This window comes from Armigeres subalbatus, chromosome 2 (genome assembly GCF_024139115.2).
Source record: "Armigeres subalbatus isolate Guangzhou_Male chromosome 2, GZ_Asu_2, whole genome shotgun sequence".
Lineage (NCBI taxonomy): Eukaryota > Metazoa > Arthropoda > Insecta > Diptera > Culicidae > Armigeres > Armigeres subalbatus.
In genome coordinates, this window is record NC_085140.1 from 165,553,414 (window position 1) to 165,577,539 (window position 24,126).

The following is a 24,126-nucleotide window of genomic DNA, read 5'->3' on the forward strand; positions in this document are numbered from 1 at the left end:
CCAGGGTTTTCTTGGATGACCATGAACATATGCAATAAAGGCGTTCTATTCTATGTACCACAAAGGGCATGTACCAGTTTTGAAACAATCTAAAAGACCTCTGGTTACGCGTGTAAATCTTAAGGCCTTTTCCAGGATTTTCTTGGATGACCATCAACATATGCAATGAAAGCGCCCTTTTCTATGTACCACAAAGGCATGCACCACTTTTGAAACAATGTAAAAGATCTCTGGTTACGCGTGTAGACCTGAAGACCTTTTCCAGGGTTTTCTTGGATGACCATGAATATATGCAATGAAGGCGCCAGAGGACTTATCCGAGAGATTTCTTCGATAGCGCAGAACATATGTAGTGATCACATTTGATTTCAAGATGCGCAAAGAGCATGTACCACTTTTGAGACAAGTCCATAGACCCATGGTTACGAGTGTAGACCTTAAGGCCTTACTCCAGAGATTTCTTGGATGACTTGGAACATATACTGTGAACGCATTCTATGCTAAGTACCACGAAGAGCATGTACCGTATTTGAATTTGCATTATAGGCCTTTGGTAACGCGAGTAGATCTTTAGGCTTTACTCCAGAGATTTCTCGGATGACTAAGACCTCATTTCAGGGATTTTTGCATTACCCGAAGCATATACTGTGAATACCTTCAATTCTAAGAAGCGCAAAGAGCTTGTAGCATATTTGAAACTGGTTGAATGGCCTTTGGTTACGCATGTAGACTCTTAAGCCTTACTCCAAAGATTTCTTGAATAACCATGGGCATAAGCTGTAAACCTTGACAATTAGCAAAAAGTATAAGAGTTTCTGTTTCCAAAACTGTCAAAATTATCCAAATCGGTTGAAAATTGTTGAAGTTATGAGAATATCAATTTAGTGGAACACGGGTACCCTGTCGGCCATCCACGTGTGTTTTTTTTGTTGGCCGCATAAGGGTTCGAAATATTGAATTTTCTTTGATTTTTTTGTGAAGTTTTTCGTGGGGTTAACTCATTGTTTCATTGACGCTTAAGGTCTTAAATGACCACAACCAAAACGTGTAAAAAACTGGATGTACTAAACTCGTCTTAGACGGTTGAGTACATTCCACTAAAAGAGCTTAACATATTTTCTGAGTCTTTGATTGCTCTGGCCTCGTTCTTATGGTCAGTCAGGTATGGGACGAAATTGATGATGCTGTCATTCACCGCCCTCTGCAAGCCGATGACACTTCTGCACTTGCAACGAGCTCATGAGAAATTCTATTGAAATCTAGGCGTCCCACGCAGAGGTGAAGGAATGAATTGAGGAATTAAGGAAATAAGGAATTAAGGAATTAAGGAATTAAGGAATTAAGGAATTAAGGAATTAAGGAATTAAGGAATCAAGGAATTAAGGCCTTAAGAGATTAAGGAATTAAGGAATTAAGGAATTAAGGAATTAAGGAAATAAGGAATTAAGGAATTAAGGAATTGAGGAATTAAGGAATTAAGGAATTAAGCAATTAAGGAATTAAGGAATTAAGTAATTAAGGAATTAAGGAATTAAGGAATTGAGGAATTAAGGAATTAAGGAATTGAGGAATTAAGGAATTAAGAATTAAGGAATTAAAGAATTAAGGAAGTTAAGGAATTAGTGAATTAAGGAATTAAGGAATTGAGGAATAAAGGAATCAAGGAATCAAGAAATCAAGGAAATAAGGAATTAAGGAATTGAAGAATTAAGGAAAAATGGAATTAATGAATTAAGGATTAAGGAATTAAAGAATTAAGAAATTAAGGAATTAAGGAATTAGGGAATTAAGGAATTAAGGAATTGAGAAATTAAGGAATTAAGGAATTGAAAATTAAAGAATTATGGGATTAAGGAATTAAGAAACTAAGGAATAAAGGAATTAGGGAATTAAGGAATTTATGGAATTAACGAACTTACGAATAAACGAGTTAATTAATGATACATTATTGAAAAAACGAATTAACGGACTACCGAATCAACCAATTGATCTTTATAGGAAAATTATCGAAGAACTCTGCTTTCAAGACTTAGGTATCCGAAACCTTGAGAAGATTTCATATTTGAGAGTATGTAAATGTTTGAATCATGTACCACGTTGTTTGATAATTTCGAGTCATCCAGTTATCAATTTTTAGGAATACGATATGCTCAAGGTTCTTAAAAACGTTCGCGAGTTCAGCCCACGGTATCTACCAGATCAACCAAAGCTTTTGCATTGTCCGCATCATCGGTATACACACAATGTGGTTCAATAAACATATACGCTTCATCCCGATCAAGAATGCATAACAAAATTATAACAAGGGGAGTTATTTATTTCAGAAAAATATTGAAACAAAATGTGTTATAAATTTTGCTGGTTAGTTGTTAAAATAACAAAAAAAAGATCAAAAATACCTCTAGCCGTAACATAATTAAAACAGAGGTTGATACCTTCATATCAACATTATAACAAACGTTGATATAATTTTTCTGTACAAAATTTTTCTGCTACATCACGGATAGAAATATGGTACACTACCTCGCCGGATTTCCATCCATAATGTAGGCAATTAACTTTGTTACAGCTATGTATTAATATTGAGCAGGTTAAGTTATACTAAAGGTGATTATCTCCGATTTTTTTGCAATGTCTACAAAAAATGGCAATTATTTTGTGAAAATATTCATAACTAATGCTGTTATAATTTTGATATGAAATAAAACTGGCCGAAGACACATTTTTATCGAATTATCTAATTATAACACACGTTGTTTTAAAAAACAACAATTGATAGAATTGAGTTATAATTTTGTTATGCATCCTGATCGGGATGCTACTCAATTTGATCGAAAATGAGATGTTCAATGCTCTCCAAAACGTTCAAATTTTTTAGGTCTTCTGAATCGTAGTTTTATAAAAACACATGAATATTAGTGCTTGGTACTTTTTCCTTCTAAGCTCCAAATACTTTGAAACCAAATCCACAACCAACAGTAAAGGCTGAATCACATCAGCGTTGAAGTCAGCGTTTTGTACTCAAACGTAATGCCAATAAACGTGACGCATTCACGCCCGGATTCTTCAGGAATGCCTCCAGCAATTTCTTCGGCAAAGTCTTCAGGAATTCCACCATTAATTTCGCCGGGAATTGACGAAAAATTCAACCATTATTTACTCCAAGAAACCCTTCACGAATTCCTTTATAAGTTCTGCAGGGAATTCTTCAGATAATTTTTCGTGCTGTTTCTCATAAAAAAAATCTGAAAAATTGTACCTTGGAATTCCTAAGAATATTCTGTGGAAATTCCGCAGAATTGCCAATAAACATTCCTGAGAATTTCACGAAAAATCTTCGAACTTCCTATGTAATTTCCAAGGTAAATTCCATATTTTTTTCCGTGAAAGTTTCGAGTAATTTCTTGTGAAAATTTCCAAGAATTTCTCCAGGAATTCCACCGAAAATTTATACAGAAATTATGCCGAAAATAAAATCAACAATGGAATTTTTGGAGGAATTGCTAGATTAATTCCTAAAGAAATCCTGAAATAATTCCGGTGGAAACTTCAAGATTTCCACTGGACATCCTCCAGAAGTTTCTTCGAAAACTCCTCCGTGAGTTCCTCCGGGAATTCTTCCAGGAGTTCAACCGGCAGATCCTCCAAGAATTCCTCCAGGATTACCTCCGAGAATTATTCCGGTAGTTCTATCGGCAGTTCCTTTCCTCCGGGAATTATACAGACATTCCTCCAAAATCTCCTCAAGGAATTCTCCGGGAGGTCCTCTAATGATGATGATGGTCCTGCTACATACCCCTACAAAGGTTTCAGCTAGACGAGATTTGTCTATAAGATGAATTCTCCAAGATTTTTTTTCCGAGAAGTTTTCTGGTAGTTTCACTGGAAGGGGGTTCATTTAAAAATTCTCCCGAGAGTTTCTTCAGAAATTCCTCCGGGTGTTCCACCAGTAGCTCTTCCAGGAGATCATTCAGGCTTTTTTCAGGAAATCATTTTGGCTTTTCTTCAGAAAATTAGCTGGAAATTCCTCCTGAAGTTCTTCCGATAGTTTTTTTGGGAGTTCCTCCGGGAGGTCCTCTAGGAATTTTTCTAGGAGTTTCTCCTGAAATTCCTCCGGGAGTTCTTACGGGAGCTCCTCCGGCAGTTCCTACGTGAATTCCTCCGGGAGATCCACCAGCAGTTTTTATGAGCATTTCTCCGGGAGTTTCACCGGCAGTTCCTCCGGGTGTTCCTTTGAGAAGGAACTCCCGGAGTAATTTCCGGAGGAACTCCCAGAGGAATTTCTGTAGGAATTCCCGGAGAAATTATCAGAGGAATTTTCGGAAGAACTGCCGGAGGAACTTCTAGATGAATTTATTGAAGAACTACAGGAAGAATTTCCGGAGGAGGAACTCGTAGGAACTTCTGGATGAACTTCCGTAAGAATTCCAGGAGAAACTCCTGGAAGAATTCTTAAATGACCTCCCGGAGGAGCTCCCAGATAAATTTTTCGAGGAACTGCTGAAGAAATTTGTAGATAAATTCCCAAAGAAAGCCTAAATGAATTCCTGAAAGAAAGTCTGAATGAATTTCCGGAGGAACTACTAATGGAATTCTCGGAAATATTTGAGGAACAGCCGATGGAATACCCGGAGTTGAATTTCTAGAGGAACTTACGAACTCCCATTTCCCTTGAAATTCCTGCCAAATATCCTCAAAGAATCCCCTGTGAAGTTCCTGGAGGGATTACTAGAGGAACTTTTGGAAAAACTCCTGGGAGAGCTCCCGGAGGAACTCCCACAAGCACTTCCAGAGGAATTCTCACAAGGTAGTACTGAAATAATTACTGGAGAAGTTCATGAAGGAATTTCTGGAGAATCATCTGAAGGAATTCCCGAAAAAATACCAGGAGGAATTAATGCAGAAATTTCCAGATGAAATCCTGAAAGTATTTCCAGATGAATTGCTGTTCTTGGTTTGTTCTGAAGAAATTCCTGGAAGAATTCTTGGAAGATATCCTGGAGGAACTCCCTAAATTTCGGAATGAAATTCTGGAGTAAATTCCGAGTGAAGTCCGGAAAGAATTCTAGGACAATTTCGCGGAAAAATTCCGGAGAAATTCCTGAAGGAAGGGAAGAATCTCCGGGGAAATACTTGGACGAATTCCTGGAGAAATTCCTAAAGAAATTTCTAGAGGAATTCTTCAAGGATATTCTGAAATAATTGCGGAAAGAATTCCAGAATGAAATTCTAGAGAATTTCGCTATTGAATTTATAGAGGTATTCCCGGAAAAATCCTGGAAGTTATCCCGGAGGAATTTAAGGAAGAGTTCCTGGAGGAATGCCCGAAGCAGTTTCTAGAAGAATTTCCGAAGAAATTTTTTATAGATTAGCAGATGAAATTATGGAGCGAAATCAGAGGATTTCCGTCATAAATTACTGAAGAAACTTCTAGTGAAATTTTGGGAGGAAATTCCGTATGTATTTTTGGAGGAACTGCATTCCTGAAGGAAATGCCGGAGATTTTCCTGGAAGAATAGTCGAAGAAATATCTAGAAATAAAACTTAATGGGAAGAAAAGATATCTTTAAGAAACTTCCTCATGAATTTCCTAAAAAAATTTAGTTGGGGGTTTCTAGATAAGGAGAAATTACAATTACAGGAGAAGGATTTTCAAACGATTTTCAGAGGAGTTTGTGGATAGCTTTCCGGAGGAATTTAGAAGTTCCCAGGGGAGCTTCTAGAAGGATTCCTAGGAGAATTCTTGAGCCCGAAATGTTTCGAGTTGTTTTGAACTTTCATATAGTATGGATACCCTTATAAGTTTTTTGGGAATCTTTTGAATTTCAAAAACCTATTTCTGAATATGATTGGATTGTAAAGTGCACATGTTTAAGCGAATTCATTTCAGTACCCGTTTAATCATTCCACCATTTAGGGGGGAGGGGGGCGACGGTATCGAGCAATGTTTATTCGACCGTAGTCGCGGCGTTTTTTTGTTCAAACATTGTTTTAGTTCAAACATTATGAATTCCAGAACGTTTTGGAATTCCGTTTTGTATCCACAAAGATCTGTGGCTTGCACAAGTAATGATTGAAGTCAAATCAACTGAATAAACCTACTGGTATCCCGAATAAAAAATATTACAGAAAAACAATACATTTTATTGTTACACTACCATTTAAAATAATAAATTTGCTATAGAATATATGGTAGATGCAATCATTAAAAACTCAGATTAATCCACCTAGCGTTGGTGGTGCCTTTCTCGCATTTAGTTAAGACACCAACCTTATATAGAGCTTATTTCGTTAGATGTACCATTTTCTTCGTAACTTTTAAACGCAATGACCGATCGTTATTAAATTCAATAGTGATCAACAAGGCTTTGTCCCCTGTCGAATAAAACTTGTTGCGAGAAAATCGGTTAAGGATTACTATACAAAAAGTTGTCTAATGTTTTTCTAAGCTTTTGTGCACACACATACACACATACATACACACGGACAGACAGACATGTGCTCAGCTCGTCGAGCTGAGTCGATTGGTATATAACACTATGGGTCTCAGAGGCTTCTATAAGAAGTTCGTTTTCGGAGTGAAATGATAGCCTTTCGGTACAACTTCGTTGTACGAGAAAGGCAAAACATTAGAATGTATTGTTATGAACCATTTAATGGTAAAAAAAATATTCGAAGCAACTGAAGCAACCAGCAGCGGTCATCTTTTTATTCTATGCAAAAATAAAACATAAAGCAAAAATAAAAAGATGACAGTTATTCGTTGCTTCTTTGTTGAGATTGGTGCCATTGAAAACGCGAGATAAAATTTATTTGGATTCTAGACAGTTTCACCGTCTCTCGGAGTTAACACAAATTAAAAGTGACAGTTGAATAGTTTCCAAAAATAGCTGCTCACACAACATGATTATTTTGGACAGACATCAAATTTTATGACGGGTTGATTTTTTAACTATCACTTTTAATTTTAATTGGAAATACTTCAACTTATTGCATTTCCGTTGGAATTTCTTCAGAAGTTATTTTAGTTATTCCTTCCAGAATATCTTCTGGAAGCCCATCAGGAAATCCACCCGAACTCATCTAAAAATGTCTAGATGGATTTAAATCGAGAATTCATTTTAGAATTTCCCCTAAAAATTTATTCAACGACTCTTACATAATTTTTTTTTGAGAATTCCTTCACGAAGTCCATTGCGGAATAAATTATAAATTTAATCGAAAATTCTCCATGACTTTATTTTATAATTTCTATAGCATAGCTTCATAGCCACCAGTTTGGGAAACTTTGTTTTATAGGGATTTTAATCAAAAACTCATTCGCGTTTTTTTTCATGAATTTCTTAAAGAAGTTCTCCAGGAATTGATTCAAGTAATCTCCTAAGAACGCCTTTGAATAATCCCACAAAACCTACATCGGGAATTTCATCTGGAGGAATATACCAAAGCAACTCCTGGAGAACTTTTTTTTACAGTATGCCTTAAGAAATTTCGGGGGGAATTTTGAAATAAATTTCTGAAGCCATTTTCCGAAAATAGAGAGATTCATAAGCGTTCTTGAAGTAATTCCTGGGGAAACTCCTGGAGGAGCGAGGAAGAGAAGGATAATTGCCTGGAGAATTTCAAGTATACGCACTTTAACAGAGACACGAACATCGGTAATTTATGTTACTGGAAAGATCGGTCATTTGAAAAATTTACGGATTTTTCGGTAATTTTTTGAAAGTTACTTGGAAACTGTAAATAAAATTACTGAATTTCGGCTGAATTTTTAAATAATATAAAGAAAACTGTGAAAATATTACCGATAATAATGTAAAAGAGCTGTATCACTATAATACTAAGCTGAAATATTGGTAAACGCAAACAAGTTCGGTAAACGCAGGGCATAAAATCTCATCCAGCCATATTTTTTCGGTTCCATTCTTGTAGTCTTTCATGAAAAGTCACGGAGGGAACTGGAATTGAATAAGTTACTATCTATATATATAAAAATGAAATGGTCTGTGTTCGTATCCGCATAACTCGAAAACGGCTGGATGGGTTTTCTTCATTCCTTCAGCAGATATGTTCGTTATCGTTTCCGACGGGTTTATATGATAATTCCTCATGCGAAATTCAAGGGTAAGGTTGATTAAATCGTGAAAAACTAAAATTAAGATTCATATGGATATTTCGCATGGGTAGTTCACAAAGCGCATTTTCGCCTACTATGCAGGACAACGTCTGCCGGGTCGACTAGTTTCTTAATGAATTTCAAAATCCCGCAGTCAATGGCATTATCTGCTAGAAATCACCTGAATTACCTGAGGAAGTTTTGGTAGAACTCCCTGCGGAACTTCCGAAAGAACTCCTGGAGAAACTGCCGAAAAAATTCTTGAAGAAGCTTCCTGAAGAATTTCAGAAGGAACTTCCCAACTAATTTCTGGTGGAACCTTCCGAACAATTTCTGGAGGGACTTCTGAAGGAATTCTTGTAAGAACTTCTAGAGGAAATCAAGGAGGAACTTCCGGAAATTTGTCTGCCGGAGGAATTCTTTGAGGAATTTCAGGAGGAACTTCCGAAGAAATTGTTGAGAAAACTTCCTGGGGAATTGCTGGATGAATCTGGATGGATTTGTTAGAAATTTCAGGAAAAATTCTTGGAGAAACTTTCTGAGGAATTCCTGGAGGAACTTCCGGAAGAATTCCTGGAAGAACTTCCGGAGGAATTCCTGGAGGAACTTCCGGAGGAATTCCTGGAGGAACTTCCGGAGGAATTCCTGGAGGAACTTCCGGAGGAATTCCTGGAGGAACTTCCGAAGGAATTCGTGGAGGAACTTTCGGAGGAATTTCCAGTCGAAATCCTGGAGGAACTTTTGCAAGAATTTCTGGAGGAACTTTCCAAAAGTAGTTCCGGAGGAATATCTGGAAGAATGTCCAGAGGAATTTTATAATTTCTATAGCATAGCTTCATAGCCACCAGTTTGGGAAACTTTGTTTTATAGGGATTTTAATCAAAAACTCATTCATGATTTTTTCATGAATTTCTTAAAGAAGTTCTACAGGAATTGATTCAAGAAATCTCCTAAGAACGCCTTTGAATAATCTCACAAAACCTACATCGGGAATTTCATCTGGAGGAATATACCAAAGCAACTCCTGGAGAACTTTTTTTACAATATGCCTTAAGAAATTTCGGGGGGAATTTTGAAATAAATTTCTGAAACAATTTTCCGAGTAATAGAGAGATTCGTAAGCGTTCTTGAAGTAATTCCTGGGGAAACTCCTGGAGGAGCTCCAGGAAGAGAAGGATAATTGCCTGGAGAATTTCAAGTATACGCACTTTCACAGAGACACGAACATCGGTAATTTATTTTACTGGAAAGATCGGTAATTTGAAAAATTTACGGATTTTTCGATAATTTTTTGAAAGTTGCTTGGAAACTGTAAATAAAATTACTGAATTTCGGTGATTTTTAAATAATATAAAGAAAACTGTGAAAATATTACCGATAATAATGTAAAACAGCTGTATCACTATAATACTAAGCTGAAATATTGGTAAACGCAAACAAGTTCGGTAAACGCAGGGCATAAGATCTCATCCAGCCATATTTTTTCGGTTCCATTCTTGTAGTCTGTCATGAAAAGTTCCGGAGGAATTCCTGGAAGAACTTTCGGAGGAATTCCTGGAGGAACTTCCGGAGGAATTCCTGGAGGAACTTCCGGAGGAATTCCTGGAGGAACTCCCGAATGAATTCCTGGAAGAACTTCCGGAGGAATTCCTGAAGGAACTTCCGGAGGAATTCCTGGAGGATCATGCGGAGGAATTCATGAAGGAACTTCCGGAGGAATTCCTGGAAGAACTTCCGGAGGAATGTCTGAAGGAACTTCTGGAGGAATTCCTGGAGGAACTTCCGAAGGAATTCGTGGAGGAACTTTCGGAGGAATTTCCAGTCGAAATCCTGGAGGAACTTTTGCAAGAATTTCTGGAGGAACTTTCCAAAAGTAGTTCCGGAGGAATATCTGGAAGAATGTCCAGAGGAATTTCTTGATGAACTTTCCAGCTTGTGGAGGAACTTTCTGAGGAATTCGTTGAGGAACTTCTGAAGAAACTCCGGAGTAATTTTTAGCGCTTGAAACTAGCTCACGCCGATCCACGCCGTCGCGCCGCCGCCGCCGGTCAACAAAGGCGTGACGCCGCCACGCTGCCGCCGTTAGCAGAAAATGATCTATCACTCTGACGTACTAGCGTCAATGTCCCAGTGGGGTATGTAATACCAATAAGAAGACGAATTGAAGCAAATTTTACTTTACCACTTTCCTTCAGATCATCATTTGAGCTGCCGCTAACCGCAAGTCGAGCACATCTCGAGTCGAGCATATGGATGCCATATACAGATGTGCTCTACTTGCGGTTAGCGGCAGTGAGGCTTCAATTACAATTACGCGTATTCGATAAGAGTACCTAGATGTATTTAATTAATGTTCCTAAAGCGTTGCAATTTGCTCTAGAAAGTACCATGCGTCTCCATCTGTTTGTATGGCTGAACAATTTTCTATCCCAGTTTGTGAAATTCGATTGAAATGAACGCTGTCGAATAATTGCAACCATGATAGTCAGTTGATGCTAGACATCTTCGAGCTCCCTACCTTTTCTTCACTTTATAACGCACAAACTATAAAGAAATAGCGAAACTAAGTTTTACAGTTCAAGTTTTCTGTAACAACTTTTTTTGCCATTAACTTGTATTTTTTTCGCTGACGCCTACGTACAGCGTCGCTAATCAAAACCAATGGAACACCGACGCAGAGGCAGAAAAGGAAGCCACAACATCTGCACCTTGGCTTACACTTGTTGCCGCTAGTTTCTATTTCAGGTTTTATCTCAAATTCCACTTTCATTTGTCATATGGATAGATATATGATAAATGTAGTTTGGTTCTTTCATATGGTTCATATGTCAGGAGTTTATTTTTAAATGAGGCTACTTAAATAAAATATAGGAGATAATTAGTTTCATAAGTGCTGAATTAAACTATCAAAATATCAAATTAGTATTGAAAAGAATCTATTATTTAGTCATATAACAACTGCAAATAAACACATTCATTATTACTTACCAAGCAGTAAACCGTTATTCTCATAGGATTTTGCAAGCTTAGTGCTTCTGGAAATCACAAAGTTTGTTGCAGATTAAAATGTAACAGTTTCAGATGTACTTCTACAGTTATATTTTAAGCACTACGACATAATTAATTCCCAATATTTTCATATATGATTAGCGTTACAAAAGGGGTTTATTATTTAAATTACAAGCGACTGTTTTGTTTTGTGTTTGCATATTTCCATTGATGAGCAATAGAATGACGGTTCGATAGAAAGAAGGCGTGTTATCATATTCATGAGATATCAGTAATTAATTCTCAATCTACCAGACAGAACGTACAAATGTATTATTATATACTTGGATTAGATAATTGAATTGTATGGTAATCACCTACGTTGTGCATCGGTTTGATTGTTCCGCAATTGATCCGATCAGTAAATCGGTTCTTACGCTATTGCCCTAATAAGCACGATAATGTTGACCTGCCTAATTGAATTTTGTGGCCGAGACCTAAAAGGCTTTTTTGTCTGCTTCCTCTATCATGGAGCTTTCACTCTCTTTTTGTGGCTCTTCCGGTTAGTCCGCTTTACTGCTGGAACACGACATCTAAAAGCTATTTATGGGCGACCAACGAACGGAATAAGATGACCGCTATTGTGCGGTAAGCCTTGACTTCGGTAAATGAGAAGCTGCGGCAGCCTGCCATACTTGCAGTACAAACCTACTCCCACATATGTATACAGTGGCAGCGGCTAGATGGCAAAGCAAGCAACATTATAGTGACTGTAGGCTGCTGGTAGTACAACTTTGCCATGAATGGGAAAGAGTGTTGTATAGAGGTGAAGATTGCTTTCCATAGCCTCTGTGAGTAGGAAGATCGTATATGTGAATTGTGGTGAAGCCTAGCCAGTCGACCAAGTGACCATTTTAATGGCGTGCTAATGCCATTACAGTGCTAATTTGCTGTCTGACACAATCAAGTGGCAGCAGCCACACGTAATTGTACACACAACTTCGAATGGGTTTGAGAAGTAGGAACAATGAAATCTACTACAGTTTTGTGTGGTTTGAACTACGTACTTCTGTAGTACTTTTATTTTCTATGACGCTATATGCTACTTTGATCCTGAGGAAACATGGCATTCAGTAGTTTTACTACAGCATTAATCGATATTTCAACTGTTTTCCATAATTTTATTTTTTTTAATTAAATATTTATAACGGCCTTATCAAATGAAAATAGAAAAATTCATTCAGTAATTTTTCTCGTGTCAAAACTTTGCTGTATCGTATGGAGTGATATAATCAGTTTTATTTTTTGTCTCTAAATACTGGCATGTATAAATTCAATAATCAATAAAGCGTTTGTGGATCTATTCCCCGGGTGTTAATAGAGTGCGGGCTAGGTAGTCATATGGCTACTGCTTCTGCCTCATACGCAGGAGGTTGTGGGTTCAATCCCAGGTCCGTTCCATTCTCCTACTTTGTATCTTTCTCTTTATTTCTCATGTTCTAGCAATCGCTAGAACTGGAAATGGACTTCCATACCGTTTCCATTACTATTCCTATACCTCCAACTTGAGTATTCTAACTGTAATCTGCTAGAATTGGAAATGAAATATGAACGTTTCCTTCTCCTATCTATCACATTGGCAGCTCGTTAACCAAGACGGACCTCTGCCTCTTCAACCTAACCCAGAAATTCCAACAAATTCCGCATGAACTCGTGGCAAGTGCAGAGGTATATTCGGCATGCAGTGGGCGGGTGATTGCATCATCATTTCCTTCCCCTTTCCTAAATTGACTTGCATTCTGACGTGGCAGGCGCCAGTATGACCTAACAAATGAGATCACCAGTACTTGAAACTTATTTTAAAATTCTTCATACACCACTGGGCTTTCAACATACAGTGTTGGGGAAAGTGCAGTAGAACACTTTGATTCTCCGAATATTTACATTTATCCGGTAAAATATCGTGCACCGAGCACACTGAGACAGTTTCCCAAATTAATGTAAGACGAAATTATGTCTTTTTTATTCTTCATCCGCAGACTGTTTGTTTGCTGCTGGGTTGAGTCTCGTGCCATCCATCCACACTTTCTTGTGCGCAGTCCAAATAGAACAGAATCGAGTTGAATTAGGCTGTGGCACACAGCTTTGAAAAAGTGCTAGCCACAGATAAGGTACCCCGGGGCAAGTGAAAATACGGGGTAAGTGGGTACTATGGCTGCCAATTAATCGGTTAACGTTTTTAATGGTAACAATGTTCTAGAAAGATGAAGCAGAATTATCAACGAATTCGCCTGACACAAAAAAAAATGGAATCAAAACCATTTGCGGCACCATACTAATGGTATTGTTTAATCATGACTTCAAACTACCGGCAAAATCTATCACTTTTATTTTAATTCTATGGATTTTTAACAAAATAGTCGTTCCTAAATTCATCATTGACGTGGAAAGTGAATATTTTTAACAATTATATAATTGTGTGACATCAAAAACGATTTAAAAGTTGTGCTTAAAGCCAAAATCTGCAATTTTCACTTTCCCTTGATTTTTAACATACATGGGGCAAGTGGGACATATTTGAACAACATTTTCGATAGGGCCATTTTACCTCTTTTTAGATTGTTTTCTAGTGAAAAATAACTTCGACACTCATATGTCATATGGATCTGAATCATATGCAGTTGATATCGTTGGTTTAGTTGTTAAGAAGTAGTGTATAGTTGATTTACCTAATGTGTATTTTACTTTCTGAAAATTATCTCCCTCATGGAAAAGAGCAATGGTTATATCTATGCAAAATTTTCCGTTTACAGTGCAAACAATCTACTTATTCTACAATAGATCAACAGGTTTTGACTTGTGTTTTGTTATTTTTAAACTTCGCATCAGATTAACAGATTTTAAGATAAATAAAGTGCTTAAGACATGAATTGGCCATTTCGTTCTATTACACATTTACAACACTGCCTGAATAAAAACGTTCCTTTTGAGGTTCTAGTTTATGTAATAATTTGTGTTAAACAGAGAAACATTTATTCGAAAAGTGATCAAAGATTTGCTTATCTCTTCCATCTAACACATTTGGTAAGAAAGTAAGCTGATGTAAAGCCAGACAACAGACAATTAAACGGTAAATCGGCTGTTGCCTTGATTTTATATCTGCTAACATTACTTTTAACATTACTAACATCCCTTTCTTTTGTCAAAAACAAAAGTCTGACTACGACTACGACTCAGAAATTACATGAACATTATATCTACATTTTTCAAATTAGTTTCGTTCGACAGTATAGAGCAGAATAGGTCCCACTTGCCCCGTTTGAAGGGGTAAGTGGGTCCCACAGGTAAATTTATTTAAGTCACTACCATTATTTTTGTAACTGAATAAATTGCTCACAACACGTCTACACTTCAACAACGGAAGCATATAATGATGTATCCGTGATTAATGTCCTGAAATACCTTGTTTTCTAAGTATGCTTTAGCGATTTTGCTGAACTAGCGTTTTTTTAAGTCCCACTTGCCCCGGGGTACCTTACTGATTTATTAGTTCTAATCTATAAAATGAGTAAGAAATAATGAAATGTATATTTGCCACCAAAACCGATTATATTTGAGAAATTATTCCACGAAAACATTGATTGTGGGGGGAAAAAATAGTAAAAGTATGTGTCGTCTGCTTCAAGATGAATACACCACTAGGTGTTCCAATCTGCCAAATTCACGATTCAGCCATCTTGGATTTTAGTATGGGAAAGCCAGCCGGTTTGTTTATGTTTTGCACCGAAAATGAATTTTTCACCCCCGCCTTCTTCTCGTCCATAAATTGAGCACATTGAAACACCTAGCTGTGTATTCATCTTGGTCTGCTTGGTCGTGGCTGCTGCTGCGGCTGCCGTAGTTTTGTTTTTTTTTGACTGCATGGTAGGAGGAATGGTACGGTAAAATTAAATGTAAACCATTATCCACCCTGCCAACAGAAGCTTGCATAATCTTTTCTTTTTGCCTTTCTCGTACAACAAAGTTGTACCAGAAAGGCTTTCATTTCACTCCCAAAACGTACTTTTTATAGAGCGCTTGTAGACCCATAGTATTATATACCATTCGATTCAGCTCGACAAACTGAGCAAATGTCTGTCTGTCCGTGTGTGTGTCCGTGTGTGTGTGTGTGCGTATGTCCCGGATAAAAATTTACAGTTCCTTGTATGGTATGATCCATTTGAATTCAATTGGTTGTATGGAAAATAATACAATCTATTGTACGTTTATTGTAGACTTTTCACGGTTGTAAAAATCCTTTATTGTGCTTACTTTAACAGTACAATCAATTTAATTCTATCTTATTTTTATTGTTTGCTTATGTTTTGTATTGCTCATCCAAAAATTAAACAAATTATATTAAGTATTCTATCTGTGTGATCACAAAATCCGATTTGAAGGAAAAATAATATAATTTTAAAATATTTCATTAATTTATTATATTGAATCAATTGAAAACAATAAAATAACAATAACTTTCATTGTAACATGAAAATTCTACCGATTTTCAAATATATGTTTTAATTGCAGGTCTTGAAATATTCATGTTCTGATCAATTTAAATTTAAAAATTCAAAGGAACAAAATCTTTCACTTTTAATTTTACTTGGAGAATGACTTGATTTAGATGAGCGTGTACAATTTTGTTTGTGATTAGTGAGAAGACGAAGTAAACGAAGTGTTCCTTTTATAATCATCTATCCGGTACAAAGTTAGTACGCTTTTTATATCGAAGTTGGATTTTTCTCCAGATACAGATCCAGATCCAGATACAGATTTTCTCCCAACTTCGGAAGTAGTGCGCTGGATTCGTCTAAAGATGCGCTAAACAACACATCAATTAGTTTGACAGATAAAATTTCGGAAGAAAGTTCGGTTCGGAAGTCCCGACTTCCGAATTCTAAGTTGATGCTACGCCGACAATACTGATTCTGCGAGCAAGCAACGGCCGATCATTTCCCGCTGTACCGTGGTGAGTATCTATCAAGGTATCTATATTAGTGTTATCATCATGAAACCGGATCATTTTGATGTGGGATATATCTTTCAACACGTAAAGAAAAAAAACTTATAAATTAAAACCTTATAAGCAACAACCTATTCGAAAATATCAATACACTAATTCATTATGCCATCTGATGAATGATCCAATACCAAAAAGCAATAACATTAATAAGTTAATGAAAAGTATAAGTTTTGGAATGTATGTGCCTAGTAACATTATTGTTTTTTACGTGAAAGACTTTCAGGAAGGGGTCCCTTGATTTACACCGCCGAAGCAGTTCGCAGATTTTTTATTAACATGTATCCTTGTTCCTTTTCAGAAATTGAATTAATGATAAAACACTGCTGCATGCCACCATCACTGATGATTCAATATCGTTCGGCGACTATCATCGAGCTATATCACCAACGGGATACAATAAAAAATTAAACAGGTAACTTTTGTTTTTCTTCTCGGCTTATACTTTTTGTAAGAAACCTGACATGATCTTATAATTTACGTCTTCCACAGGAAAAAAATGCGAGCAGCATTAGTTGCAGCGGCTTCAGTGAGTATAGCCGGTTGCATCATTGGCGACTGAAATCTACGTTTATGAATCCCGGTCTGAATAGCAGTTAACGCACTTAACAATACCACTAATAATTTTAATTTTAATTCGAACACAAATTGAACTAAAATCAAATTGAAATTAAATTAAAGCTGAATTGAATTTAATTAAAACTGAAGTAGAATTATCTTAAAAATATATTAAAAATGAATCAAAATTTAAACTTACTGTTTACAAATAAAATTTAAAACTAAATTGAAATAGTACCAATAAAATAAATTGTACATCATTAAATTGAATTGTATTTTTATTGTAATATTGAAGTCTAGATTGAAGTGAAATTTATTTAAAATCCCATTGTATTTCTACTGTAAAACAATAAAAAAAATTTAAGAAAAAACATTTGAAACACATTGTTTTCTATTGTTTTGGCCTTCGAAATCATCCCATTGAAGAACCGTTAAATCAATTGTTTTGCTCTGAATTTTGTATGAAAATTTTTCGATTTTTTATTGTAAAGATACATAACAACCCCCTTTTTATTGTAAAAGTCCCATTTACCATTCATTTAATCGTGGAAAACAATTGTCTCTGATGTGATTTAGTTGTTAAAATTCCATTACATTCAATGGTAATTTCTATGTTTTACACGGTGATGTAACAGTAGAATTTATAATATTCTAATCATATTTTTTATCCGGGTGTGTGTGCACATTGAAACATTAGCCAATTTTTCTAGTACTAAACCTGAATCGATTTTGCTACAACAAGTTGCATTTGATGGGGAATGTTTTCTTCTTGTTCACTATTGAGTTTCATAATGATGGCACTTCTCAAAAAATAGTAAATATTCAAAGAGTTATGAGACATCATTATTTCGTAACAAATAAGCTATCGATTTTCTAGGTTATGTTCTCCCAAGACACAGTTTATTCGAAACCGGCACACTGACAGCATTAGAATACACAGCTTACACGGAAGAAAAAACTTCACAAAGAAACATAGAAACCCATTAATGAGTTAAAAAGTACCTATTTTAAGATTTCATGTATACACTGAAAATTCTCGTTTATTTTTTCAAAATAACCTAAGAAACATATTTTCATGAATGAATTTTAATATTGCGATCAACAGACCAATATGATAGCTTTTGATTGCAGTACACAATAAAAGGTGACATATGTTCTTTTTAAAAGTTAAGCGTCATTTCTGCCATTTCTTTCCCCTATGGGCCGATGTGAGCAGTGAGAAGTGAAAAGTGAGACGTGAGAAGTCCGAAGTGAGGAGTGGAAAGTAAGAAGTAAGAAATGAAAAATGAGAAATGAAAAATCACCAGATGATCCGAAATGAAAACAAAAATGTTTTTCCAAATTTAATCTAGACTATCCTTTGAAAAGAGCTGAAATTTTTTTGCTAATATTTTCAAATGGATATAGCTTGAGCTTGATTGACTGCTCGTAGTTGCTACTCCATTATGACCAGATCAGCTGTTCTTGCACAGGGAACCAACATATGTTGGTTCATATGTTGGACTAGCACACAGTAACATATGTTGGACTAGCACACATCTTCAATGTACAAGTACTGGTGATCTCATTTGTTAGGTCATACTGGCGCCTGCCACGTCAGAATGCAAGTCAATGTAGGGAAGGGGGAGGAAATGATGATGTAATCACTCGCCCACTGCAAGCCGAATATACCTCTGCACTTGCCACGAGTTCATGCGGAATTTGTTGGAATTTCTGGGTTAGGTTGGAGAGGCAGAGGTCCGTCTTGGTTAACGAGCTGCCAATGTGATAGATAGGAGAAGGTAACTGATGGAATTTCTAATTGGATGTAGGAAACGAGCTCTATAGTTCATTTCCAATTCTAGCAGATTATTGATAGAATACTCAAGTTGAAGGTATAGGAATAGTAATGAAAACGGTATGGAAGTCCATTTCCAGTTCTAGCGATTGCTAGAACATGAGAAATAAAGAGAAAGATACAAAGTAGGAGAATGGAACGGACCTGGGATTGAACCCACGACCTCCTGCGTATGAGGCAGAAGCAGTAGCCTTATGACTACCAAGCCCGCTTTTGCTAATATTTTCAAATGGATATAATAGAAAAACGACGCATCCCACAAAAAAGTGTTGTATGGGTGACCATCGCAAAATCAGTCAAACTTTCTAGTGAAAATATCGGAAACAATCCAAATTGAGCCCTACACTGAAAAAAATCAGTTTAAAAATTTTAAAGTCGATTTGCGAAAAAACGCCCTTTTTTATTTAAATGAAATTTTGTCTCAAGATAGGTGATTATGTTCCCTACCAACCGTCCATACATCGCAAGCTGGGCACTCTTAAGGAAAAAAGTTTTTCTAACAAAAACTTTTTCTTGTCGGAATTATTTTCAGTGTATTTTCATCTGAAATTAAACCAATGAAAGCCATCGTTATAGAACCCCAAGCAAATCTATTTTATGATACATTGTCTAATTTAGTCACTAAATATAGTTTGTTTTAAATTAAGAGTAATATTAAGAAGGGGTTTATATCTTCAAAAAAATATTATATTCCATTATTAGCTTCTTTAGTTGCGACCAGTTACGACCAAAACATTGTACTCTGCCTGACTGTACAGGAATACTTAATATGAGTATATTATGTATACACTAGTTTATTTGTGGACGCAGTAGCGCCCCTGGCAAGTGTTTTTTATATAAACGGTTTATGTGTTATTCAACGTCTGTGATTTTTTTCATTAAATGCTGTGTCTTGTTGTCTAAGGTTATCACTGGTTTTGTTTTCTGCATCTGATAGTAAAACAGTAGTGTAAAGCAGTAGTGATAGTGTCAAATATTTTATTTTTGTGAGAATTTCCCTGCATGCTGCGTCTGATTGGCTAGTCACCGGACAGACAAACAGGGCTATTATATTTATGATATGTTAAATCCACCTTAAAGACACTGAAAAATCAATTCCGTCAAGAAAAGTTTTTGTTAGAAATTTTTTTCCTTCAAAGTGCCCAGCTTGCGATGTATGGACGGTTGGTAGGGAACATAATCACCTATCTTGAGACAAAATTTCGTCCAAATCGAAAAGGGCGTTTTTTTGCAAATCGACTTTTAATTTTTTAAATCGTTTAAATCGATTAAATCGAAAACAAACGGGCAATCGAAAACAAACGGGCACTTAACAAGTTGCATTCGACGCAGAATTCTGTCTCATTGTTTCCTATTTGAAATTGGCCAGATCGGACTATGGGATCGAAAATTATACCATTTTTGCCTTTCTCGTATACTAAGTATACGGTAAAGGCTATATGATCGCTCCAAAAACAAACTTTTTATAGAAGGCCCGGAGACCCATAGTGTTATATACCAATCGACTCAGTTCGACGAATTGAGGTGATGTCTGTGTGTGTGTGTGTGTGTGTGTGTGTGTGTGTGTGTGTGTGTGTGTGTGTGTGTGTGTGTGTGTGTGTGTATGTGTGTGTGTGTGTGCGCAAAACTACTCAAAAAATGTCACTCATTTTTCGGGCACTTATCCTCAACCGATTTGCTCGCAACAAGTTGCACTCGACGTAGAATCCTGTCCCATTGTTTCCTATTTGAAATTGGCCAGATCGGACCATGGGATCGGAAGTTATGGCCAAAACCCACATTCATACGAAAAAATCTTGTAAAAAATGTCACTCATTTTTCGGGCACTTATCTTTAACCGATTTACTCGCAACAAATTGCATTCGACGCAGAATCTTGTCCCATTGTTTCCTATTTGAAATTGGCCAGATCGGACTATGGGATCGAAAGTTATGGCCAAAATACAAATTCATACGAAAAAATCGCGTAAAAAATGTCACTCATTTTTCGGGCACTTAACTTCAACCGATTTCCTTGCAACAAGTTGCATTGGACGCAGAATCCTGTCACTATGTTTCCTATTTGAAATTGGCCAGATCGGACTATGGGATCAAAAGTTATGGCTGAAATACAAATTCATACAAAAAAATCATGTAAAAAATGTCACTCATTTTTCGGGCATTTATCTTCAACCGATTTGCTTGCAACAAGTTGTATTCGACGCAGAATTATGTCCCATTGTTTCCTATTTAAAATTGGCCAGATCGGACTATGGGATCGAAAGTAATGGACAAAATACAAATTCAAACGAAAACAATCGCGTAAAAAATGTCACTAATTTTTCGGGTATTTATCTTCAACCGATTTGCTGGCAACAAGTTGCATTCGACGCAGAATTCTATCTCATTGTTTCCTATTTGAAATTGGCCAGATCGGACTATGGGATCGAAAGTTATGGCCAAAATACAAATTCATACGAAAAAATCGCGTAAAAAATGTCACTCATTTTTCGGGCACTTAACTTCAACCGATTTCCTCGCAACAAGTTGCATTGGACGCAGAATCCTGTACCATTGTTTCTTATTTGAAATTGGCCAGATCGGACTATGGGATCAAAAGTTATGGCTAAAATACAAATTCATACGAAAAAATCATGTAAAAAATGTCACTCACTTTTCGGGCATTTATCTTCAACCGATTTGCTTGCAACAAGTTGCATTTGACGCAGAATCCTGTCCCATTATTTCCTATTTGAAATTGGCCAGATCGAACTATGGGATCAAAAGTTATGGTCAAAATACAAATTCATACAAAAAAATCGCGTAAAAAATGTCACTCATTTTTCGGGCATTTATCTTCAACCGATTTGCTCACAAAAAGTTGCATTCGACGCAGAATCCGGCAGCCCTTACTTTGCACCGTTCAATGTGGGAAAGCGATCCATAAAAAAATGAAAAACGATCCATAAATAACATCTGAATGTTCCATAAAACGCTACCATAAATCCATAAAATAGTTCGAGAGATTCCATAAAGAATATTTTTATGATCTATAAAACTTTGAAAAATGATCCATAAAAACTATATATTGATCCATGAAATTTCAAATTTGCGCAATTTATATCCTGATGATGATCCATAATTTCAGCCATAATTTTGGTCAAATGATCCATAATTTTGATAATGTGATCCATAATACTTGGAAAGAAGGCCAATGAAACTATATTAATTGATCCACACATTTTATAAAATCTATGGATCATTTATCAAAATTTATGGATCATATCACCAAAACTATGGATCATTTGAACAAAGTTATGGATCAAATGGTCAGAATTATGGATCATATGACTAAAATTATGGATCATCATCACGATAAAAAAATGCGCAAATTTGAAGTTTTATGGATCAAAATATAGTTTTTTATGGATCATTTATGGATCATTTGTCACATGTTCATGGGAAAATAGCAAGAATTGTATTGTTGGTTTTGACCATGTTAATGGAACATATTTCCCAATTAATTGCTAAATTTTAGATTAGTTATGGATCGAAAAATTATTCTTTATGGAATCTCATTAACTATTTTATGGATTTAGGGTAGCATTTTAAGGAACATTCAGATGTTATTTATGGATCGTTTTCCAGTTTTTTAAGGATCCGTCTTTATCGTTTATATGCAAGAGCATGTTTTGCCGCAGAATCCTGTCCCATTGTTTCCTATTTGAAATTGGCCAGATCGGACTATGGGATCGAAAGTTATGGCCAAAATACAAATTCATACGAAAAAATCACGTAAAAAATGTCACTCATTAATCTGGGTTTTTTATGGAAAAATCGCTAAAAAAAATGTCACTCATTTTCCAGGCACTTTTCCTCAACCGATTTGCTCGCATTAAATTGCATTCGAAAAATGCATTATGAAAAACTAAAATTAGGATTCGTATGGGCATTTCACATGGGCATTTTCGCCTACTACGCAGGACAACGTCTGCCGGGTCGACTAGTAAATAAATAAATTTAGATTTTTCCAAACCTTTTGAACGAACGAGAAAGGCACCATCACCGCTAGGTGGATTAATCTGGGTTTTTAGTGTAGGGTTCAATTTTGAGTTTTTCAAAAAGTTTTATTAGAAAGTTTGACTGATTTTGCGATAGTCACCCATACAACACTTTTTTGTAGGAAGGGTCGTTTTTCGATTATATCCATTTGAAAAAATCAGTAAAAACAAGTTTGACCCTTTTCAAAAGATAGTCTGAATCAAATTTGAATAAACTAAGTATGCACTTCTCTTTTAACTGCACTTCTTAAATATTGACCAATAAATTTACAAAAAGTCAACTTAAGGTGCCCTCAGACGTTGCAAGCAAATCACTCGCAACGAGCATTTTGCTCGCAGAAAGTGACAACTGTCAAAAATTTGCCTGTCTGACTACACTGAAAGTGATTGCATGCAAACAAATGAAAACTCGTAAGCAAACGCTCGCTTGCAATGTGTGACTGCTAAGCGTTAAAAATTTTCAACTCGCAGAAACTAAATTGCACTTGCTAGTGCAGCACTAGCAAATTTTTTCGCTCGCAAAAATGAAAACGTTTTCAGGTGGCAGTGTTGCACTGCAAAAATAGGAGTGAAATTAGATTTTGTGGCCGAAAAACAAGTTTTTCGTTTTTGTTTATATTTGCATGAGAGTGAATCTGTCATTTTCTTAAAGTAAAAAACTGCTACGTGTGACTGCAATTGCGAGTGCTTTCAGAAATCATTCGCTCGCACGAGTGACTTGCTTGCAACGTATGTGTGTGTATGTGTACAAATTTTGTAGGCACACTTTTTAGAACTTAGAATTATCCGATTTACTCGCAACAAGTTGCATTCGACGGGGAATTGTTTGCTATTGGAAATGGGCCCGATCATTGCTTTTCGGAATTATTGAAAAAACATTGTTTTTCCCCAAAGGGCCCCCTTGAAAATTCAAAGAATTTTTTTTTCTGAATGGTGGCAAGGCAAAAATATTAAAAATGATCGAAAAAATGTGATCTATTCCCCCAAAGAGCTTTTTTGACCTTTCTAATGTGATTTTTTCAATATATTTTATAATGCACGAGAAAGGCATCATCACTGCTAGGTGGATTAATCTGGGTTTTTTTGGTTGATTTGATTAATTCGACAAACCGCAATAATTATTTGATATAATAAATCTGGCAACGATGAAATGATGATTCTTTTCTTGTACACACTTAATTATATTCGCCGGGCTCGGTAAGTGAATTACCGATTTCTCAACAGCTGAGCTCTCGGTAGTCACCTCGGTAATCGAATTCAATTACCGAGCTCTCGGTTCAGTATTCATGATAGCGAAGTGTCAAAAAATACCGAGCAGATTTGTAAGAAATGCTGAGCAGTCGGTAAAACAATACTGATGGATCTGTAAAAAATATTACTGGCTTCAGCAGTTCATAGTACCGAATACAATGTAATTGAATTTTCACTTTTCTTATTGATAAATAAAAAACACATTCAATCTTAGGCCTACACAAGAGCCTACTATTTATTCCGTTTTTTTTTCATCAGAAATCATATTAAAATAT

At 36.1% G+C, this 24,126-nt stretch overlaps 1 long non-coding RNA gene across 1 annotated transcript; it reads left to right on the plus strand.

The window, feature by feature from the left end:
* Positions 1–15,675: 15,675 nt before the first annotated feature.
* Positions 15,676–16,884, plus strand: LOC134215436 (uncharacterized). Its single transcript, XR_009980156.1, has 3 exons — positions 15,676–16,115; positions 16,468–16,581; positions 16,659–16,884. It is a non-coding gene; the product is annotated as an uncharacterized LOC134215436 (long non-coding RNA).
* Positions 16,885–24,126: the final 7,242 nt, after the last annotated feature.